The 21,558-nt window shown below is 41.5% G+C and overlaps 1 long non-coding RNA gene and 1 pseudogene across 2 annotated transcripts; one reads left to right on the forward strand and one right to left on the reverse strand.

Annotated features, from left to right (window-relative positions):
* The first annotated feature begins 5,567 nt into the window (after nt 1-5,567).
* On the forward strand, nt 5,568-6,166 carry LOC119511288 (annotated as a pseudogene).
* An 8,661-nt stretch (nt 6,167-14,827) lies between these two features.
* Nucleotides 14,828-21,303, reverse strand: LOC119511570. 2 transcript variants are annotated; one of them, XR_005212206.1, is made up of 5 exons: nt 21,077-21,303; nt 20,916-20,968; nt 19,178-19,281; nt 18,315-18,535; nt 14,828-16,955 (listed from the first exon to the last, which is right to left on the reverse strand). It is a non-coding gene; the product is annotated as an uncharacterized LOC119511570 (long non-coding RNA). The 2 variants fall into 2 exon arrangements; XR_005212205.1 differs by having other exon boundaries at nt 18,315-18,636.
* Nucleotides 21,304-21,558: the final 255 nt, after the last annotated feature.

Consider the following 21,558-nt stretch of genomic DNA (forward strand, 5'->3'; position numbering starts at 1 on the left):
ATGCAGTCTATTTTGCTGATTTGTTCTTACTTTATTCAATCAGATCTTTCCATGTACTAGAGACTTAGTGTGGCAGCCTTCCAAACAGAAAGCTGACCATTCATCTTGGAACTGTCATCTGTAAACCAAGCATCTCACTGTCGGTCAACAGAGAGCTCTTCCTAGAGTGCTGTCTAGGTGGCAATAGGATCCAGCTTGTCCTGAGGTGGTTCTAAAGTCGATTGTGAGGGGAAAGGAGGCTACCTACTTGTAAATATAATAAGTACCTCTTTACATTCCCCTGGTAGCAGGGGGATATATTAACTATTTCCATTTTTATGGAACTCTTCTGGGCACTGCCTTCCATATTAGAGTGTTTCTCTGAATCACCCAAGACACTATGGTACGTCAGGTTTCAGAATTATTTCATGTCCATTAGTCATAGGGGCAGTCTCAATTTATGTCCAATAATTGTCTGTCAAGTGGCTTATATCATACCAAAGCATCCTGAAATTTTCTGGTCCATAGTCCCAGAGGTCCACAGTCCCAGAGGCTTTTTGCCATTAGCCCTAACAGTTTATTTTTAGTCACCTGTGGAATGCCACAGGTAGCTCCTGCCCAAGGTATTCCTAAGAATTTCACTATTTGGAGGAGTCTTTGGATCTTTGCTGGCTTTGTCAACCAGCCTTTGTTGGTCATGTGTGTCACCATTGTATTTAAGCAGTCCCAGCTTGCTCTGATGTTATAATGATACCCTGAACATAATATATTACACTTGGGATTTGCATCAAGGTCAAATCCCTTTTAATCAAATTATGACAATAAGCTGGTAAATCCAAATAGCCATGTAACAATACACTAAATACAAATTGGGATCCTTCCCACATAAAGAGAAACTGCAGTTGTTTCTTTTCTAAAGTCAAGACAAAGAAAAAAGCATTCTCAAGATCAACCACCAGTCTTCCTTTAGCCTGATGAATTTCTGTACTGTTAAAACCACATCAAGGACTCCTGATGTTTAGGGTAGCACTACTTAATTCAAGCCTCAAAAGTCTACTGGTTGTCTCTATGAGCCTGCTTTTTTCATGGACCATACAAGGCTATTATACAGAGAATTCCTTGGTACCAGCACTTCAGCTTCTAACATGTCATAAACTACAGTGGTAATCTCTTTTGGTCCACCCTGTATCCTACACTGTTTCAAATTAACACTGTGTGGGGTGGGCTCAGGCAGCTTTAGTGGCTCCCATTTAGCATGTCTAATCAAAACTGGCCTGAGGATAAACTCACATGCCCTTTGTTTTACAATACTATGTAGGGGAAGTGTTTCCCAGTCAGACATAACACACATCCCAATAATACATTCAAGTAAAAGAAATGCAACCACTTTATATAAAATCTATTCAAACATTCCAATTTTTATCCATTTTTACCTTAACCCCATCAACCACTGCATCTTCGCATCCTCCCAATCTAACTGTAGACCTTATTAGGACTTCATCAATTGGTTTTCAAATAACAGTGCATTTGGTTCCTGTATAAAGGAGCCTTAGAAAGGTCTTTTCCCTACCCCCTGCCGCAGTCATTTTACCCACACATGTGCATATGGCCTTGGGTCATACCCAGAATTATCCAAACTTCAAAGTTTAAAGGCATAGTCCTTCCTCAAGACTGCTCTCACTTCTGACACCAACTGCAAGTTTTGTGAGTTCCCAAAACTATCCACAGGTTCAATAATTCTCAGAACCCACTGAAAGTAATTATACTCATAGTTACAGTTCATTACAGGGAAAAGATACAGATCAAAATCAGCCAAAGGAAGAGATGCATAGACCAGAGTCTGGAGAGCTCCAAATGTGGAATTTCTCCTGTCCTCTCCCATGTTGTCAGGACACTCTGTCCTCCTGGAATCTATATGTGAGATGGGCATGGAGTATTGCTAACCATGGAAGTTCACCTGAGCATCAGGGTCTAGCGTTTTATTGGGACTTCATTAGGTAGGCATGATTGGTTGATAATCGCCATGTGATTGAACTCAGTCTCCAGGTCAACTGACATAACGTAACCTAAAGTTCCCACCATAAGTTACATTATTGCCCTTTCGGGCATGGTCATTCCCCACCCTAAGATCCCATGTGGCTAGCCCCTGATATAAACAAAGACATTCCTATCAGATATGACATAGTTATCTCCCAGAAGCTGAGGGCAAAGGCCAGAGCTCTCTTTGGGCAAAGCAAAATTTTTGTTACACAGGTCCCCAGCTGGGAATCAAGTCAGAAAGCCCTGATCTCCCTGTCAATCTTAATCTTGATCATTCTGCCAGACCATTTCCCAAGATTATTCAAGGTCAGGTTTTTCAGTGTCATCTTTGCCTCCCAACTTTTTAAATACCTACAAACTTGGATAAATAGAGTGGGAGTGTTTAGAGTCCTTTAATGTTGGGGGAACAATGGGGTTTCCCACTGGTCCACTAACCCCTAATAGTGCTACATTAAGACCTTTGTTTCAACTCCATAAATGTCTGCTTTATTTGTCTCATTTCTTAATAAGCAGCTAAAGATTTCCACCCTGTGCGGACGTATCATTTGACTCTGCTCTTTGTCTTTTCCCATTCTCATGTGAATCACTCTACCTTTTTTAGCATCCATAAAGCCCATAAGAGGAAGCTGAGACAAATATCCAATAAGGCGTCTCAGATTGTTACGCAAAATTTTGCAGCAGTAAGGTTACAATGGGGCGTCTGTGCAAGAGTTTTTACCATGTCCTGGGTAAGGGGCAAATTCAGTGGTGAATATCCCAATCATTAATGTAGCATGACTTGGATACAAAACAAATCAGTTATTTCCTTTAGGGAGTTCCACTTTGGATTTAGAGAAGAAGACAATCCCCCTTCTCAAGGTAAACAAAACTTTAGAGCAGCTTTCATTCAGTCCACCAGGTTACTGTACCCTCAGGAATGACTGTGTGTCTGGATCATGTACAGCCAGGGATGATTGTTCAACAGTGAGCTGTGGGTCCTGTGTCAACTCAAACGTGCTCTTCCATTCTGCAGCATTCAAAACCAAAGATACTGCCCCTAAGTCAGTCACTCTCACATTCCATTTTAGTAACAGTCCCTCAGGAAGCTTATGATACCGATCCTGATTTCTGGATCCTGGTCATTTCACTCCACCCTCAAAATCTAGACCCCTACGACCTGGGTTAAGCTAATCAGCTTATCACATCTGTATAATTAGAATGAATCTTAAGGCTTTTCATGGGAATATTGGGAAGAACAACTTTCTGATGACCACAACCAGAGAAGTGTGACCCACAGCCCCAGGAACTGCAGGGAGCCATCTCAGTACCATGAGGAGAGCCAACCCATGAATGAAGCTGACATTATAGAACACAGGGAAAGGTGAAAGAAACTAGTGCCTGTATGACTTTACTAAGAAGGTGGAAACAAGCCTTATCTGAAGCCAGTACTATTCCTGGATTTTTCAGTTAAATGGACTAAAATTGACTTTATTGTTGAAGTCCTTACCACTCAAAAGTGTGATCTCCATCTAGCCCAGCAACATCAGCCTCACTTGGGAGCTTGTCAGAAATGCAGAATTGGGACCCCACCACAGCCAGAATCTGCATTTTAACAAAACCCCCAGGTGACTCAGTGCACAATGACATTCAAGAAAAACTAGCGAAGCCTCTTTGACTCACCTTTTCCTATAATTTGCATCCTGATTCAGACTACAAAAGCTCTGTGCAATAGTCTCTTTGGAGATAAAGCATTTACGTGCTATGCCAAAGGTCACACACATTTAGAAGCAGCAGCAGCAACGTCAGAATCCTGATTCCAGATTCCACACTTGGCCCACTGTAATTTTCTCCTCTGATGTCTATAGGGGATTAATCAACATTTTCTATAAGCCTTGCAACCAGGGTCTGTGGCTACCCCTTCAGCAGCCTTGCATTAGTCTTTATTTTAAGAGACCATAGGTTTTAAAGACATCCTTCCTTCTCTGTGCTTGTAATCATGGAAAACTCCTTAATCTAGGTAATTTACTAAATGAGTAGCTCCAAATATTGGTTCCCAACTACCAGCAGTTTAATAGAAAAATTACAGGCTAGCTTAATTGCACTTAACTAAGTAAGCCCTGTGAACAATTTTCTCTCATTATTTCTCACTGAACCATGCACCCTTGGCACCATTCTCTCTTTATTAATAAAAGTAAGGAGCAAGTGAGGAGAAATCTTAATGCTCTTTGATGCTTTAAAATCCTTACCTATTTCTAAAACCCAGCTAATGGGATAAGGAAATACTACTACGCAGGATAGAATTACTTCAGAGAAAGGCTTTCCCACTGAAACGTCTCAACTGGTACTAAACACTTTAAAGAAATCTCTGATATGGCTGTAACTAGATACAATTTATGCCCACAACAGTCCCTCAACAAATGTTTGCTGCATGAATAAAAGAACTTTCATTTTCAAGTTATTTTATGGTTTGCAAGACACCTGTTTAATTTCCTAGGGCTGTTGTAACAAAGTACCACAAATGGGGTGGCTTAAAACAGAAACGTATTCTCAGGTTTCTGGAGGCTGCAAGTTCAAAGTCCAGGTGTAGCAGGACACGCTCCTCCAAAGGCTCTGGGAACAGTCCTTCTTTGCCTCTTCCAGCCTCAGGTGGCCCCAGGTCCTCCTTGCTGCCCAGCAGCATCACTCCAATGTCTGCTGCCATCTTCCCATGGCCATTTTCTCCCCGTGTCTGTGTCTCTGTGTCCAAATTTCCCTCTTCTTATAAGGACACCAGTCACCATAGATTTAGTGGCCACCCTCGATCCAGTAAGAACTCATCTTAACTTAACAAATTATATCTGCAAAGCCCAATTTCCAAATAAGGTGACATTCTGTGGTTCCAGGTAAACAGGAATTGGGGGCGGGGGGCTACTATTCAACCCAGTACAACACCGTACATTCTTTTAAATTTAATCTCATTAATTTATATCTTTGCAACTATCCTGGTAGGGAGGTGTTATTATCTCCATTTTAGAGTTGCTGAAACTAAGGTTCAGAGATTAAAAACACCAAACAACCAGAGTCACAGATTCATTCATGATAGAAGTGGGACTGAAATCCTGGTGCCACGACTATAATTCTAGGTCCTTTTACTACCTTGTGCTGAATTCATCTTTTTTTTTTTTAAAGGCATTCCAATGGGTCTTATACTCAGATTGCTGTTTATAATTGGAGCTGCTAGCCCCAGCCTGGGGGCCCACAGGCCCACAGCCCATTGCAAGAAAACTACTTTAGATGCCAGTATTGACTTACTGGAGTAATTTGCATTGCACTGGATAAATCCTAGTGGGCCAAATAATTATCCACCACTTCCCTTCCTCTCCAATTCTATTATTTTAAGTTTGTTTCTTTTAGGATGTTCTGGCCTTTAAAAATCCCCATCCAAATACAAATGGGTGGTGTTTTCCTCCAGCTTTGGTTGGTGGCTGCTGCTGATCTTAGGCTTCCAGTCTACTAAGGGTGAGGCAGTGGGAAGAACTGCCCGGGTACCAGGTGCCCCGGGCCCACTGCACCTAGAGCCCGCTGCCCAGATGCAGGCCATCGAGTTTGTCATGGAAGGAGACTGAACTGTAGGTAAATCTTGCCCACTGGTCATTTATACAACCAATGAATTTCCTGGAGAATACATTCTCAGTGTTTGACAACTTTCTACCAGTGTGATGTTAGATGGAAAACCAGTGAATCTGGGCTTATGGGATACATGTAGACAAGATATGACAACAGATTATGCCCGCTATCCTAGTCACAACCAGACGTATTCTTAATTGCTTTTCCCTTGTGAGTCCTGCAACGTTTGAAAATGTCCATGCACGGTGGTATCCTGAAGTGTGACACCACTGACACAATACTCCCATCATCCTAGTGGGAACTAAACTTGATCTTAGGGATGATAAAAGATTCGAGAGAAAATGAAGGAGAAGAAGTTGGCTCCCATCACTTGTCCACAGCGTTTAGCTATGGCTAAGGAGATGAAGGCTGTAAAACACCTGAATCCTTGGCTCTCACACAGTGAGGCCTCAAGTTAGTATTTGATGAAGCTATTGGAACAGTTCTCTGCCCAGCCCCTGCCAAGAAGAGGAGAAGAAAATGTCTGCTGTTTAAATGTTATCCCTTGCCCAATCCCACTTGAAACCTTTGTATGCTTTGCTTAAAAATGATGGAGCCTCTGCACTCAAATGCCAAGCTTTCGTTACAGACTAGTTTCTCCATAAAACCATTTTGAACCAATAAGTAATCTAAAGGTTCTCTTTGTTTAAAGTCTAAGAGTTTGAACTTCCACATTCTATTAACATTTAGCCCTAAAATGACATGACTTCTTAATGTCCCTATGCTTTCTCAGATTAAGTATTTCCAGCATACCCTCTAGACTAAGCTACATTGTTGTACTACAAACACTAAGCACTAAACTCTTAAAGACTTTCGTCTTACAAGAAAACTGTGGGTTCTGATGCTAGGAAATGCAGACATTTTCTAACTAGTTTTCAGATATGTAAAGCAGAACAGAATTCTTAATGAAATGCAACCATTTAATACATCCCATAATTTATCAACCCGTGTTCGTTACCTAGCCTTGGAGTATATATCACAAAGGAATGGGTATGGCAACTCAGCTCTTTGAATCAACCGTTTCTGATCTTGTAGCGACATTTTTTTTCAATGTGTTTACTAGCTTTTGCTGAAATTTTGAACAGAAGTCTTATTCACATGTTTCCTCTAATGAAGCATTCTGTTCTTAGTTGTGGTACACTGGGATAGAGTGTGTGAAACAGATCTGGTCCGTCCCTAGTAAAGCTTACAGTTCAATATAATAATCAAAGGGATATGGAGACCTGCAGTGGAGACAGAAGCCATCCATAGAACTTTCCTTAAGCTACAGGACAGAACATTAAAGAATGTACCTAGCACTGACCCATAATACCCCTTCCTCAGAAAGCAGCAGGACATCACAGAAAGTAAGTAAAGCATAACTTAGACCCCATTAAACCCTAATTTGGTGGAAGAAGTCATGAAGAAACCTTGGAACACCTCTTCAAAATCCTTTTCACCACTATTGATTCACAGTATTCAAAAGGAGGCATGATTAAAATTAAAGTATTCTAAGGTCCTTGGATATTTTCACAAGAAGTTTCCAAATTTAGACTTGTTAAGCTATGTAGTTATAGTTAAATTTCAAGAGGTACAACTAAGAGAATAAAACTAGAATCACTGGAGGGAGGGACTTTTTAATCAGTTTTTGAAAGTCAAGAAAAGCATAGAAAAGGCAAGCAAAATAGAAAGCATAAAGTGAAATGTTAGAAACAAATCTAAGTAGTTATAGGATCACAATAAATTTATATATGCTAAGCTTGTGAGTTAAAAGATTGGTGTTACCAGTTTGGAACTGTTTATCTAGATGTATACAAACAAACAGAAAGGTTAAAATAAAAGGATAGACAAAGATATCGCAGGCAAACCATAATCATAAGAAAACTGATATAGCTATATTAATATCAGAAAAAAATAAACTATGGGACAAAAAGGATTAATTGGGGAATGTGACAAAGACTGTTTGCTGCTTACCAAACATTCATTTCCGCTTCTTTTTGGGTACACTGCTAAACTACGTTTCCCAGCCTAAGCTCCAGCCAATACAATGTGAGTAGATGTGACTGTGCCACTTCCAGACCAGGATTTTAAGAACCAAGTGTGTCTAATCCACTCTCACTTCCCTTCTGTCAATGGATTACAAGCCACAGCAAGACCCGAGGTAGTGGCAGAAGTACAGATGGAAGGATCCTGGGGCCCTGAAGCAAGGAGGAAAGCCACTGCTCCTCAGAAACACCCACACTGGACTATTACATAAGCAAAAAATATTATATTAATTCATTGAAATATTTTCCTTAGTAAAAAGAATATTTTTGCTAAATTTTACAAAGAATTCACAATGAATGCAAGTCAAAAGACCAGAAAATACCTACAAGGGAAGAAGGCTGAAAGAATTAATACAGAAAAAAAAAAAAAAAAACTGAATTCGAGAATAAATTCAAGAATTTAAGGGAGGTCAAAAGAAATAAAATTGATGATCCTGTAGTTAATCCACTGAAGAAAATGAAAAGATGTTAGCACAGATGAAATCATAAGTGAGGCAGGGATGTAACAGATACAGAAGATATCATTTACAACAGAATACTAGGAAGTCTTGACAAAATGGTTGGTTTTCAAGAAAATACAAATTGTCAAAATTCCCTTGGGAAGAAGTGGAAAACCTAAATAGACAACCACAGAAGAAACAAGAAGGGGGGAGAAAAGGCAATCAACAAATTATCACCAGGGAGGGTACAGAACCCAGAAAGTGTTCCCATAGCTGGGCACAGTCAAGAAGGAGATGTTTCCTAAATGTGGTGGCTTGGAGCTACATACCCCAGAAAAACATGTTCCTAATCTATTCCTGTGGGTATGAATCCATTGTAAGTTGGGGGCCTGTAAGGTGTCCAGTGAGGCAACTTTTGAAGACGTTATTTCAGTTGAGGTATGGCTCAATTCAATCAGGATGGGTGTAAATCCTATTACTGGAATCCTTTATAAATGAAATGAAATTCAGTCAGAGAGAAAGCCAGGACACAGCGGGACCTCTGTAAATATGTGAATGAATGATTTTTCCTTGGAGGTAGGGGGAGAGTTCAACAGGTCAGTAACAGAACTCAGCTTCTCAAGCTCATTGTCTAGTTCTTTGTATCTCTCTCACAAAAAAAATAGCAGCCTGTTTGTCAATATTCATACTGCAAAGATTTAAATAAGTGCAACTTACCAAGACCTCAGAGAATTCTTTCAAGATAAACTCAGGCTAAAGAGGACACTTGCCAAGAAGCAATGCTTAATTTATTATTGAGAAAATGTGTAATTATCCCTGGCACACAACACTGGTTGAAGGAAACCACAGCTGTCCCCTCAATAAAGACCTTTCTGAGAAGCCTTGGAAACCATCTGTATTCTGGTCTCTGGGACCAGGAAAAACATCTCCTCAGAGTTACATTGCCATCCATTCTGCAAACGTGACACTTTCTAAGATTTGGGCAATCTTTATGTTCTTAAAACAATCAGACAAAAAATAATTTAAATATAGTTCCCCTATTCTTAATTGGCAAAGTGATAAACTAGTTCTCAGGTTATCAAGCAACCTTCTTCCAAGGTCATACTTCAAGTCACAAATATATTTTTTTCTTCCAAACGGCATCCAAGTTCTGTTAACAAGGGGTCTCAATGCATGTGATGGGAGGAGAAAGTCCCACAACCAAAGGCATATGCCTTCTTCCACCCTCAACCTTTCACAGTTCCCCAAATTTAAAAGAACAAATTTCTAACTTCTTTTCTAAGTAGTATTCGATCAGAACACATGCTACCTCTCTAACCTCATTGCCTTACTGCTTGCTATGTCCCAGCCTCGCTGGACACCTTACAGGACCCCAACCTCATCAGAAACTCATAGTCTGCCCTATGCTTAGAATGACTTCCTTCCAGCCAAACTCCTACTCACCCTCCAAGGCCCACATCTAATGTCATCCTCCCTATGAAATCTTCCACCAAGCCAGCAGCAATCACTGCTGTGTTCCCAGGTAAACTTCATAGCCAAAGTTGAATTATAAGGATTTGAATGTGATTTTGCTCCCCCAGATAGATTATAAGCTTTGGGGGGGCAGGAACCATATCATACTTACACATGCATCCCCGTTGCTCGGCACAGTGCTCCACCCAATCCAGGGGCTCATTACATTTCGTTGACCGGCACTGCTGAGTGTCCACTGAGGTCCATTACCTAACACAACCAGTTGTGATTTGATGTGCAAGTTAAAGTAATCAGAAGAACCGACAAGAGCATCTTAGAACAATGGGAAAATGGTGTTCGAGAGGAGTAAAAGGGACGGCAATGGTTTCTCAGAATGGGAAGGCGAAAGGACACCCAGATCACGTGGAAAAGAGGCCTGAAAAATATAGGCCCCAGTATCCCTGAAAACATTTTCTCAGCCCCAATTCTCTTATTCATTAGTCGATTTCGTTTCCCAAGTAAACTTTCCTTCTGGGAAGACGGTGGGTGGTGTGAGCCAATTGTTTTGAGTATCTATTGCTGTGTAACAGACTAGCCCAAAACATAGTAGCTTAAAAATAACTATTTTACTTGCTCACAATTCTGTGAGTTGGGAATTTGTGCAGAGACTGGCTGAGAAGTTCTGTACACCATGACACTGACTGACATCATCAACTCAGTGGCTTTCAGCTGGTGACCCATCTGGGTTAGAAGTTCTAAGAAGGCTTCATGTACATGGCTGGCAGCTTAGTTCCTCATCGTGAACTGGCCCTCGCTCTCCATCTCTCTCCTCACACGGCCAGCTGGGGCTTCCTTACAGCATAATCACCTCAGGGTAATACAGCTTCTTACATTGATGCTGGCTTTCAAGAGGACATATCCCTTCCAATCAGTGAAAGCAGATGCTGCCCCAGTCTCAGAAGTTATAGAATCACTTCTGGCACATTCTATTAATCAATGCAGATCAGAGGGCCATCCTGGATACAAGAGGAGGAGAAATAGGCTCTGTGTTGACGAAACTCTTTAAACTGCAAAGAGCTGCTCTGCTGGCTGAAGTATGATCAGTCCCTCTCCCCAAACTCGTAAGTCCTTCCCTGCATGGGGAATGGGGTGGGCACCTTTTAGCAGTCACAGCACTGGGCCAAGATTCAGGGTCCTTGACCCAGGCCTTGCTCAGCCCCTCATGCCTGCCTCTGTTGTCAAAGTGCCACACTCATTTGAAATTATTTGTTGCTAGGTCTGCCTTCTCTTGTAGGCAGTGAGCTCCTTGAAGGCCGACATACCTTATTGACTGTCCTCCTGTTTTTATCTGTAGCCCCCAGCACAATGCTTAGTATGTGGAAGGGGCTCCATAAATATTCATTAAAAGTGGGAACATGTGAATAGTGACCTTAGACAGTCATTGAACCTCAACCTCATTACAAGGGAACAAAACTAGAATGCAAGTTTGCTCTAAATCCCTACTAGCATTAGAATTCTCTTTAGATACATGAAGTAATACCAAGAAACGCCTGGCATAGGATTTAGAATAGATAAATAATTATGAACATTAGTGTATTAGTTTGCTAGAGCTGTCATAACAAAGTACCACAAGCTAGGTGACTTAAAACAACAGAACTTTATGGTCTCACAGTTCTGAGTCCCAGAAGTCTGAAACCAAGGTGTTGGAGGACTATGCTCCCTCCAAAATCTGTAGGGGAGAACCCTTCCTTGCCTCTTCTAGCTGGTGTTCCCAGGCTTTTAGATGCATCACTCCAAGCTCTGCTTCTGCCCTCACGTGGACTTCTTCCCTCGATGTCTATCCTCCTGTGTTCAAATCTCCTCTCTTTGTATGGACACCAGTCATATGATCAGGGCCCATCCAGCTTGGCCTCACCTTAACTAATCACATCTTCAAAGACCCTATTTACAAATGAGGTCACGTTCATGAGACCGGAGGTTCGGCTTTGAGTGAGGGACACAATACAAACCATAACATATAGAGATAAAGGTTACAAGCATTCGTAACCACTCATTTTTAATAGGATCCAAACTCTCAGTTTAAAGAACAATATTCACACGATGTGATTTCAAGCCTCTATCACTGGCGGAGCAGTTCTCTCCATGGACAATCGAAAATGACCACAGCTTGGGGAGCAGGTGAAGTTCCTACCTAGAAAAGGCCTTTGCCCTCATTTCCCCTCCAGAATCTCCCCCTCTATTTGTTGGTTTTCCCTGAGCCTCCCTACATGTGTCAACCCCTGCCCCACCCCATCATCCAGAGAAAGATGCATATTGGTTCTTGCCCCAGAAGAAAGATGCTACAATCCTTAAGAGCAGGAGTGATTAGAGGAGAGGACGCCGGATCTCTGAGCTGGAAGCAGCTGCAACCTGCACTAACGGAGCTGCTGCAGGTGTCACTGGAAGTCACAGCAGGACAAGTACCATCCAGGACTTCTTTCATTTGCTTGAGCAGCAAAAACTGCAATTATTAGTTGTCGGGGCTTATAATTTGTTGCAAAATATAATTGTGTTCATTGATTTCCGTGACCTCTCACTCCTTGCTTATCTATATAAAAAAATTTGCATTCCAGGTGTTTTTCTCCAACACTATCCAAACCCTTGGAAACTTGAAAATAAGGGGACCAAAATATCACTTAAGCAATAAGTAATGCAGGAAGGAGTAGGCTTGATTTCCAGATAGGCCACCATGTGATTCAGGATTCTGGTTTTACAGCCAAATTCTGATGCTTCCAGCGAGCCAACAGGGAAATGTCCCTTCTCTAAGAAAGGCTTCTCGGGAAGAGCTGTAGTGTTAGAATGTTCACTTTTCACCCTGTCCATCTCAATAAAGGTCGTGATGGGTTCAAATCCCAGCATTCTGGGGGTTCCGGGCACCATCCATCAACTTCCCTTGGCACCTGGCTAACTGAGAATCTCGCTGGGGTCTCCGGGGTACTTCCACCCGTCAGTGCCAAGTGATGCTCTACGTTTCATGATGGGATTGATCTGGTCAGATATCAGCAGCTGGTGGCCATTCCTGCTTTAGAGGGACAATTTAAGTGCTAATGGTGTCACTTTCAACTCTCCATTCCTGCAGACAACTTTAGTGATTCACGTACAGTATCAGGTTTTCCTAAAATCACCCAGCATCACAGAAAAACAAACAAAAATGAGGACAACAGGAAAATTCATGACTTTATCAGTGCCAGGGAAATAATTATACAGAGAAACACAATTCCACGGAGCTACCTTAAACCAAAAGAACCCTGCAGAAGGATAGAGGGCTGGCTTGTTTTCAGCAATGCTACTAGGCAGCTTTGCCTGAAAGGCCTTCAATTTAACACCTAAAATTTGTTTTAAGATTGGCAAAGTAAGATTCATGTTCTGTCCCAAGACACACAAGGGAAAAGGACGTTAACTCTTCAATAATGTTGCTACTAAATCTTAAATGGGGCTTCAGAATGCCATCTTCTTAGGAACTTAATCAATGAAACTTCCTAATTCAGAGCATACCATAGAGGTAAAAGCTTCTTCTCTTGGTGTGGCAATTAAATCCTTAGGTGTGCTGTTGCATTTTATCAGAACTAGCCTTTCCTCATACTTAGGTCTCTTTTAAGACAGATTTTCATGTCACTTTTAGATCACCAGCTGGCATGCCCCTTTGCTCATTATCTTGATTTCTTTTCCAATAGTTACTGGATACCTACAATACCACACTCTTTCAGATTAGATAAACTGAGACACAACAATGTTCCAGTTCAAGGTCACACATATCAGCCCTGTGCTCAAACCTCCAAAACCCATTCTTTATCTGGATCCCCTCCCTAGAGTTAAGTGTTATCTTCTTGCTGTGAAATGTCTCCTCTTCTCAGTATTCAAGAAGGAAGTGAAGACCTATTCCAACACAATTCTTTGGACTGCACAGTTTAAAGTAACTACCTATCTTAAGAGCTCCCTCCAGACTTGTTTTCCTCCAGTCTTCCCTCCAGTGTACTGATTACCCTCACTGAAGGAACTGTAAGACTGGTAGAGCCCGTTTTTTAGGGATCTGTGAAAAGGCCAAGATTGCCCTGCAACTTTCCCCCTCAGGAAAATAAGGTGAAGGGTAGCTGTGAGGAGAAAAGGAGAGCATTCCCAAAGTCCCCAGAGAACAGGGACCACTGCTGGGATGGTGGAGAAGCTCTGGGGGAAGCTTCCTCTGGGTTTTAGATCCAGGAGCTCCACCCAGTACCCACTATATCTAATTCTTCTTTCCCTCCCCACCCCAAATGCAACTCAAGTGCTTGCTTAATGCATAGTGTATCATCTGACTTGACCAAAAATCAAAATACATTGATTTAACTCTCATAATAGGACAAAATATTTGAAATTCAAACAGACTTGGGAAATTGAGGAATAAGGTCCTCATATAATTGTTGTCATTTTCTGTGACTTGTGTACAATATGATTGCCACTTCTGTCCAACATACCTATCACTAAATAATGTACCTGATCAACTTTTCCTAACGGTAAACTCTATTCATGTACATCCAGACTTCATCATTTGCCCACCCCTTGTCAAGTTGTCAAAGTTAAAATAATTAAACACATTACTTGAAAAGTATATTATAAAGTACACTCCTACATTTCAAAGTATAACCTGTTAAGTTTCTCCATAAAAATCTTATATTTATGATGATTAGTCAGAAAACACATATTATCAACCTCCCTCCTTTATGACACATGGTATACACTCAGCTTGGCTCAAGATTACACCTGGATGGATATTGAATAAAATGTGATAACTCAAGTACATTCATTAGAAACAACTTATATTCTGTTGTCAATTATTGGTTTGCTTAAGCAGAGGTCTCAATATATTTCTCTCTGCTTAAAAAGTGAGAATTCCTAATTCTAATGTCTACATTTCACAAGTGTGTGAACTGCAAATATAGAACATTTCACTCACAGTGCCCAAGTTTTGCTCAATAATTTAGCCCCAAATTTTCATGAACTTTTAAAAAAGTTATCGCTAATTTCTTCTGTGATGGAAAGATCCAAGAATTACAGCATGGCATGTCAGAACTAATTGGGATCTGAAAGACTAGGTCTCCCAACCTCCTCATTTTAATTCATTGCTTTTTCTGTCCCTGTTCTCTCATTTGGTTGACTGTTCAAAGACAACATTCTTATTATGCCCTGTTCCAAATAGTGGTTGTATTAGTCCAGATGCTTTCAGCTGCAAGTAACAGAAACCCAACTAAAATATAAACAATGAGAAAAGGTGTGACTTTATTAGGCAGCAGAAAGTCTAGAGGAGGTCATTTCCCAGGAGCAGGGTGCTCTGCATCCATCCACTCTGCTATACCCAACGTGTTGGCAAAGCCTCCTTCACATTTGCATGTTGGCTGTGGCAATTCCAGATGAGACCTGCAGACATGACCTCCAGCAAAGAAGACATTCCTCCCAGGCCTCTTTCTATATAATTTCAATGGAAATATTTCTCAGAGGCTCCTTGTACTCTTCCCACAACTATCTTACACTAACCTATATTTACCTCTGGGGAAATGAGGGGCCTTTGAAGTTCTTGTAAACCCAATTTCTAAACAAATACCATGCTCTTAAAAAGGAAGAAGGGGATGGTGGCTTTGGGGTAAGAAATCGATAAGTTTCTGTTCTGGAGTTCCCCCAAAACAATCCATCTTGCCCTATTCACCTTAGAATATGGATTGGTCTTCTTATATCTTCTACCTAAACGTTTTTACCTCTCTAGCTTGCTCATGTTTCTAAATTTCTAGGATGTCTACCACAACATACTTCCATTTCCCAACCTGAGCCATTTTTCCCTAGGAATTCTGAGGAGTAAATATAGAATCATGTACCATTTTGAGCCTTGCCTGGGGGAGGTTGCACCTCTACAATCATACAATTCTGGACGGAAATCTGCCTGTGACCCTTCAGTGTACCCACCCACCACCCATCCAGGAATGATGGGCCATGACCCATCCCAACCTTTGCCAAGTACAACTGTTTTCCAGAATATGCATACTCATGGAGTTAAAAAGAGTAACTTGATTTTCACATTACTGTGCTCACAGATTCCCACCAAAGAAAACCAGAAAAACCACATCAGCTCTGATTTTTAGCTTGCCAGCCTGGGCAGCTGATTCAGCTATGCCTGATTCCAATGCACTCCCTCTTTTAATACACCTAATTTGTTTCAGTCCTGGGGCATCTGGGCTGACAATTATTCCCCTGGTTAAGAAGAGAGCCTGCTCTAGGATTTTCAGCTTTTTGTTTTTCTTAAGTCTTGGCCACAGGTAGAAACCTAGGACTTGGCTACAGAAACTGTTATTGATAGCCAGGTGGTCATCAAAGGGAAAAGAAAAAAACGATAGCAGGGAGTGTTGTCAGAATCTATAATTTATAGACCCTGTCACGGTGTTAATTGCCCTTAGAAATTCATTATCGTCACCAGCAGCAGCCTTCACTGATGAGACAAAGGTCAGAGCTCTCTCTGGCTGCTGGAAGAGTGAAACGTGCTGACCGCAGGGTCAAGAGAGGCTCCCAGGCACAGAGGTTTGAACTTCATTAGCCCTTTGCCCAAGGTTGTGTACACACGTGTGTGTGTCACGATTGCATCAGCCTCAGGAAACTTCCACCGATACCTAAACTGAGAGCTCTCCAGGAGAGAAGGATGGAGAGCAGCGTAACAACAGATCCATGGATAGCCTCACTCTGCAGGGGTCATTCCAAATCATCCCTGGCACCCCATTTCTGTCATGTGGATCCCATCCTACCCGAGGGCCCCATACAACACATGGGCATGTTCTGATGATTCTGCTTGCAGGCGTCAGCCTTTTCAAAGCTTCTTTTCTATTTTCAGATTTATCTCAGCCACCACTAGAGTAGAGAGTCCCTGAGAATCACATTCACTACAGACCAAGCCAGGACACACATAGTGGTGGCAATTTGAGGCAGGGGTGGGGGCTGTGGAACTGAAGGGTGTGATGTGAGGGGTATATTTATTTTAACAAGTCTTTGATAAACCCACCAGTATTTGAGGGAGCTTCCAAGTCAGAGTTTGGGGACCAAAACCTTAATTATACAATATAATTGTTGTTAATGGAACGTGTACATTTCAACCCAGCAAGACTGCTGCTGTTTAATACCAGCATGACATATTTCCCAAATCGTTCTATTTGTCTAAATAGGAAAGAAGCAAAAATTGCATCAGTTCTCTGCATAATGAAGAGGGAGGGAATCTGCAGCTTGTACTATGGCGGCCAGATGCTCTTTTATCTCTTTTCAAATCAACATGCAGAGCTGGTGGTCCTCAAATAGAAAGCATCTTTCCTAAGGGATGGCAGCACTGTACGTTTGGAATTATAACATTCTATAAATAAATAAAAAAGATTATTAAGAATGCTGTGTAAATCTCCTCGTCAAACACCCCTTCAAACGACCATCATCAGTAATACAGTTTGGTCCCTTAATCCCACTGTATACAAATACATGGCATAAATACAGTATTTAACAAGCACCAGAGAGAAAGTCTGGCAATAAAGACTCATTTAGGAAGAACGAAATTCCTTGCCCCCAGTCTTACTGGCCACCCCCAGATTAAGTTCTTCATTTGACTCTCCTGCCAGAATGAGATGTCCATGTCACATGAATGAATCTCAGTCAAAACTATCCATTTAAATAAAACCAAAAAGTATTAGCCTGGTTCCCACATCCTTTATGTTGCACTTCAGTGAATCCATGGGGTATCCATTTGAAACCACATTACATTTGTAAACATCCACAGGCTTTCTTAAGCTGTGACACTCCAGCAGGGTTTAAATAAGATCAGATGCAGAGAAGAGAACAGATCACTCATGGGATCAGTGAGAATCTCAGGGGATCTGAGATCCAGCCCACTCACTTGCTTTGCCTGTGACTGTCTTGCTCTCTCTGTTAACTCTTGATATTTCTCTCCTGGCTCCCCCTCTCCCCCTTCCCCCCTTGTCCCTCCCCCCCTCCCTCCCTCCCTCCCTCTCTCCCTCTCTGTTTCTGTCCTTTTTGCTCTTTCACCCTCAAATTCATTCTTCCTTGTTCACTGTGGGACCTGGGACCTTGGTCAGAATGAGCACTGGGCTAACAGGGAGGGTAGCACACTCTCTGGTGTTAAGAACAGCCTGAACGGGATACCACAGCTTCTTTGCTGGCTTCTGGTGACTTGTTACATCACGTAACCCCATAGCTTGGGGCTGCAAACAGACAGGTGCTCAATTATCATCTCCACTCAGTTATCTGCCTAGATTCAAGCACTTTCCATATCTAGCTAATTGAATGCAGTGCTTTTCTTCTTTCTCCCTAAACCTGAATTATAGAAATAAGATCACCCAGGTGCCTCCAGGAGGCTCTGCCAAAGGAGGCTCTCCGTGAGAGGCCATTTCTCCAGCTACCCACTAGAGCTTTCCCACACCTGAGTTTGCTTCCCTTCAGATGACTGGTGTGTGGGAGAGTGAATGGATGCCTGACTTCAGTTCCCACCAAGGATGCCCACCACCAGGAAATGCCCACACTGTACTCTTCCATTCCCCCTTATGACCTCCCATGTCAGTCACCAGGCTGGGGGCTTCAGCATTCATATTCCTCTGCCAGGTCCAGAGTAGGGACCAAGGGAAACCAGAGGACAATCCTGGGGCTCCACAGGACAACACCAGCAACCAAAGCCCAGGCCAGATAAACGTCTCAGCTCTTTACTCACAGGTGATGGGGCCAAAGGATTCCACAGGTGATGCTTCTCAATCATGATCTAATACCAGACTTTTCAGCTGCTAGTTAGCACAGTTGGTTATTAGAAGTTTCTCATTCTTCCTATTTTATACTCTTCTTGGTAATATACAAATTTTAAATCAAATATGGTAGAGGACCAATCTGGGACACTTCATATTTCAGAAAATGTCTGGATGCATACAAAGTTTTGCTCTAAAATGAAACAGAAGTGCATTTTAGGCCCTTAAAAAATTCTGTTGATGCCATTGTGTCTTCACAAGGTAACGGTGACATTTAATGAATATTGCAGAGATCTAAAAAAAAAAGCAAATTGCAGTCACAAATCAGTTCCTAATAAATCTCCTGAGCATCTTTGAAATTCAACCACTCATCACCAAAGTTTTCTCCCCTGGATTAAAAAAAAAAAAAAAAAAAAAAAAAAAAAGGAGTGGCTTCTATCTTGGGGTTCCTTATTTGGGATTTTTATTATGGTTGTTTTGTTCTTACAATATTTTCTGTATGGCAGTTTCTCAGTTGCTGAACTCTGTGTTGTGGTTATTTATATTTGTTGCATTCTTATAAAAAGCATTACTCCTGTCCAGTTCTCCACAGGACACCTTGTGAGAACTTGAAAAATATTAATGGTTAAAAGTCTGCTCTCCAACTGAATTAGGTAGATAAGAGGGAAAAGCATATATGAAGTTTTTCCTGTTTGACAAGCTTTTCCTGAAATCTAAGCCTACGTTTATTTCTTCGCGTATTTCTCCCTTTAAAAAATGTGATGGGGCCGTTTGGAGTGAGTCTGAGCATTATGGATAAATAAGAAAATTATGGCTTCAGACCTCAATTACTTACATAAAAGCAATCCCAGAAGTCCGTCTCGCAGCTCCTTTGCCTGATGTTTCAGCAGCTGCTCAGGGGGAGACGACTCCCTGAGGTCTCTCTGGCCCTGGCCTTGGCTAGAGGTAGACACAGAGAAGGATTCTCAGAGACCAGGAGGCCCAGCGGCCAATCAGGGTGCCACCTGGCAGGGCTGCTCCCCATGTGGGGCCCCTCTGATGCAAAAAAGGATTCTTGTTTCACCATAAACTGAGATGCAGTACAATCTACAGAGCTGTCTGTGCCTGGGCCTCTACATGCTACTTCTGAAAGTCAGGAAAGAAAGGAATTTTGGTTAAATATGGTCAACTAGGCATACATGTTTATCCCATCTCTCATCCAAAATGTGACCAAAATGGACATGAAAGAATTAAAAAGATGTAAACCCAGACTTCAAAGGGAACTGGGGAGATAATGATAGTGAATGAGAAGGTCAATCATTTGGGGGACTGGGGAGACTGTTGGAGAAGTGGCAATTCCCTCAGTAGAGAGGAAGAAGCCGTGACATAAGAACCTGCAGGTTCACCCACAGCTCCCTGGAAAGGTTGGCTTTTTGGGCATTGCAGGTTCCAGGTAGCTGGGGATGAGGCCTGGGCCTGGAATAGAAAGTACTGGCTGAAAGTATATATACAGTGTATACACGTCCCTCCTCCCCTACCCCCACACCACCAAACACTAGCTCTTCCCCTCTGGTCCCCATCAGTCCATCCTCTGCTCCAGCCCTTCTGGAAGACAAATATATATTCTTCAGATAACTTGAACCAGAGACTCTCCAGACCATACTAAAACAGGCTTAGCAGAGTGGAGGGGCCATTGCTAGGTTGAAATCAAGGTGCTTGGGTGAAAATCCACTTTCAGAGTGCCCTTCCTATATCTGAGTTCCCAGATATACCTCCTAGGCAGGAGAAATAAGGGCTGTTCTCCAAAAAACTAGCAGGCCCTAGAGAGAGGAGCAATGGAAACTGACATTTGAAATGTTGTTCATCAAATAAGCCAGCTCATCTCCTGACAATACTTACTGAGGGGCAAGCCACCCCCATCCACACAGAGCCTCTCGCTGGCTTTTTATTTCTCAGTTCTTAACCATAGATGGATATTTAAGGATCACCATACATTTGTAGAAGCTCTCAAACATAAAGGAAAAAGAACAAAAAATACATATATATACATTTTCCAAAGGTTCTAAAAAGACTCTTTCTGTAGAAAGAGTTGAAGAAAACTAAAACTAATAAACTATAATTATCATCAGAAAGAATAAAGAAAGTATTGCATTCATAAAACAAGAAGTAGAAGCACTAAGAATGAACAATCATAGTGCAAAAAAAGTATTTTGGGAATATAAAAGAGGCAAAATAAAAAATATTCAACAAAATACTTGGAAGATAAAGTTGAGGAACTCTACAAAAAAAGTCAAAGAAACAGGCAACAGGGAAGAAAATTAGAGGGCCAATCCAATGTGTCCAATATCTGAAGTTGCAGAAGGAGAAAACTGAGAAAATGAAGGGGAGAAAATAATAAAACACTTGTTTTAATTTCCCATAACTGAAAGACATGAGTTTCCAGGTCGTGTCCTAACAATGTATTTTTAAAAAAGAAAAAAAGCCAATACCAAGGCAAATAAAATGAAATTTAGGAGCACTGGGGACAGGAAAAATCTTAAGTTTGCAGCAAAGAGAGCCTATCACAAAGGATAAGGAGTAATATGGCAACATACCTCTTACTAGCAACACCGAGGTCAATTGACTATACAGCAATGCCATCAATATCCTGAGGGAAAATAATTTTCAATCTATGACTATACCAAGGTAAACTGTTAATCAAGTATGAGGGAAGAACAAATAAAAGTTCAGATAAGCAAAGACTAAGAAAACATACCTTCCATACACCCATTTTCAAGAAGCTCACAGAAGTTAGTGCTTCACCAAAATTCTTTCTTGGTTATCAGGAAATAAAAACGGGAATCCAGGAGGAGAGAGAGGAAAAATAAATCCCAGGATAATGTGGAAGAGGAATCCCAAAACAACTGTGCAGCAAGCCCGAAGAGCAACAAATGCAGACTGTGGGAGCTGGGAGAACTCCAGGAAAAAAGTCTCCAAGCTGAGGGAGGGGGCAGGGGGATGGACGCATTCTAGATTATCTGATATAGCTAACCTGTGGGAAACTGCATGTGAAACATTTCACACAGCTGTCAGAGGATTTGAGGAAAATTAGCAATAGGTTCACTAAATACTAAGCAAATGAAAAAAGGAATTATTAACTTCTAGGGAAAAACGTTGTGTAATAAAGGTAAATCTGGTATATTATTTGACCCATTAGTAAACAATACTTACACAGCCACAATAATGTAAACCCTGCAT

Source organism: Choloepus didactylus, chromosome 16, assembly GCF_015220235.1.
Source record: "Choloepus didactylus isolate mChoDid1 chromosome 16, mChoDid1.pri, whole genome shotgun sequence".
NCBI lineage: Eukaryota > Metazoa > Chordata > Mammalia > Pilosa > Megalonychidae > Choloepus > Choloepus didactylus.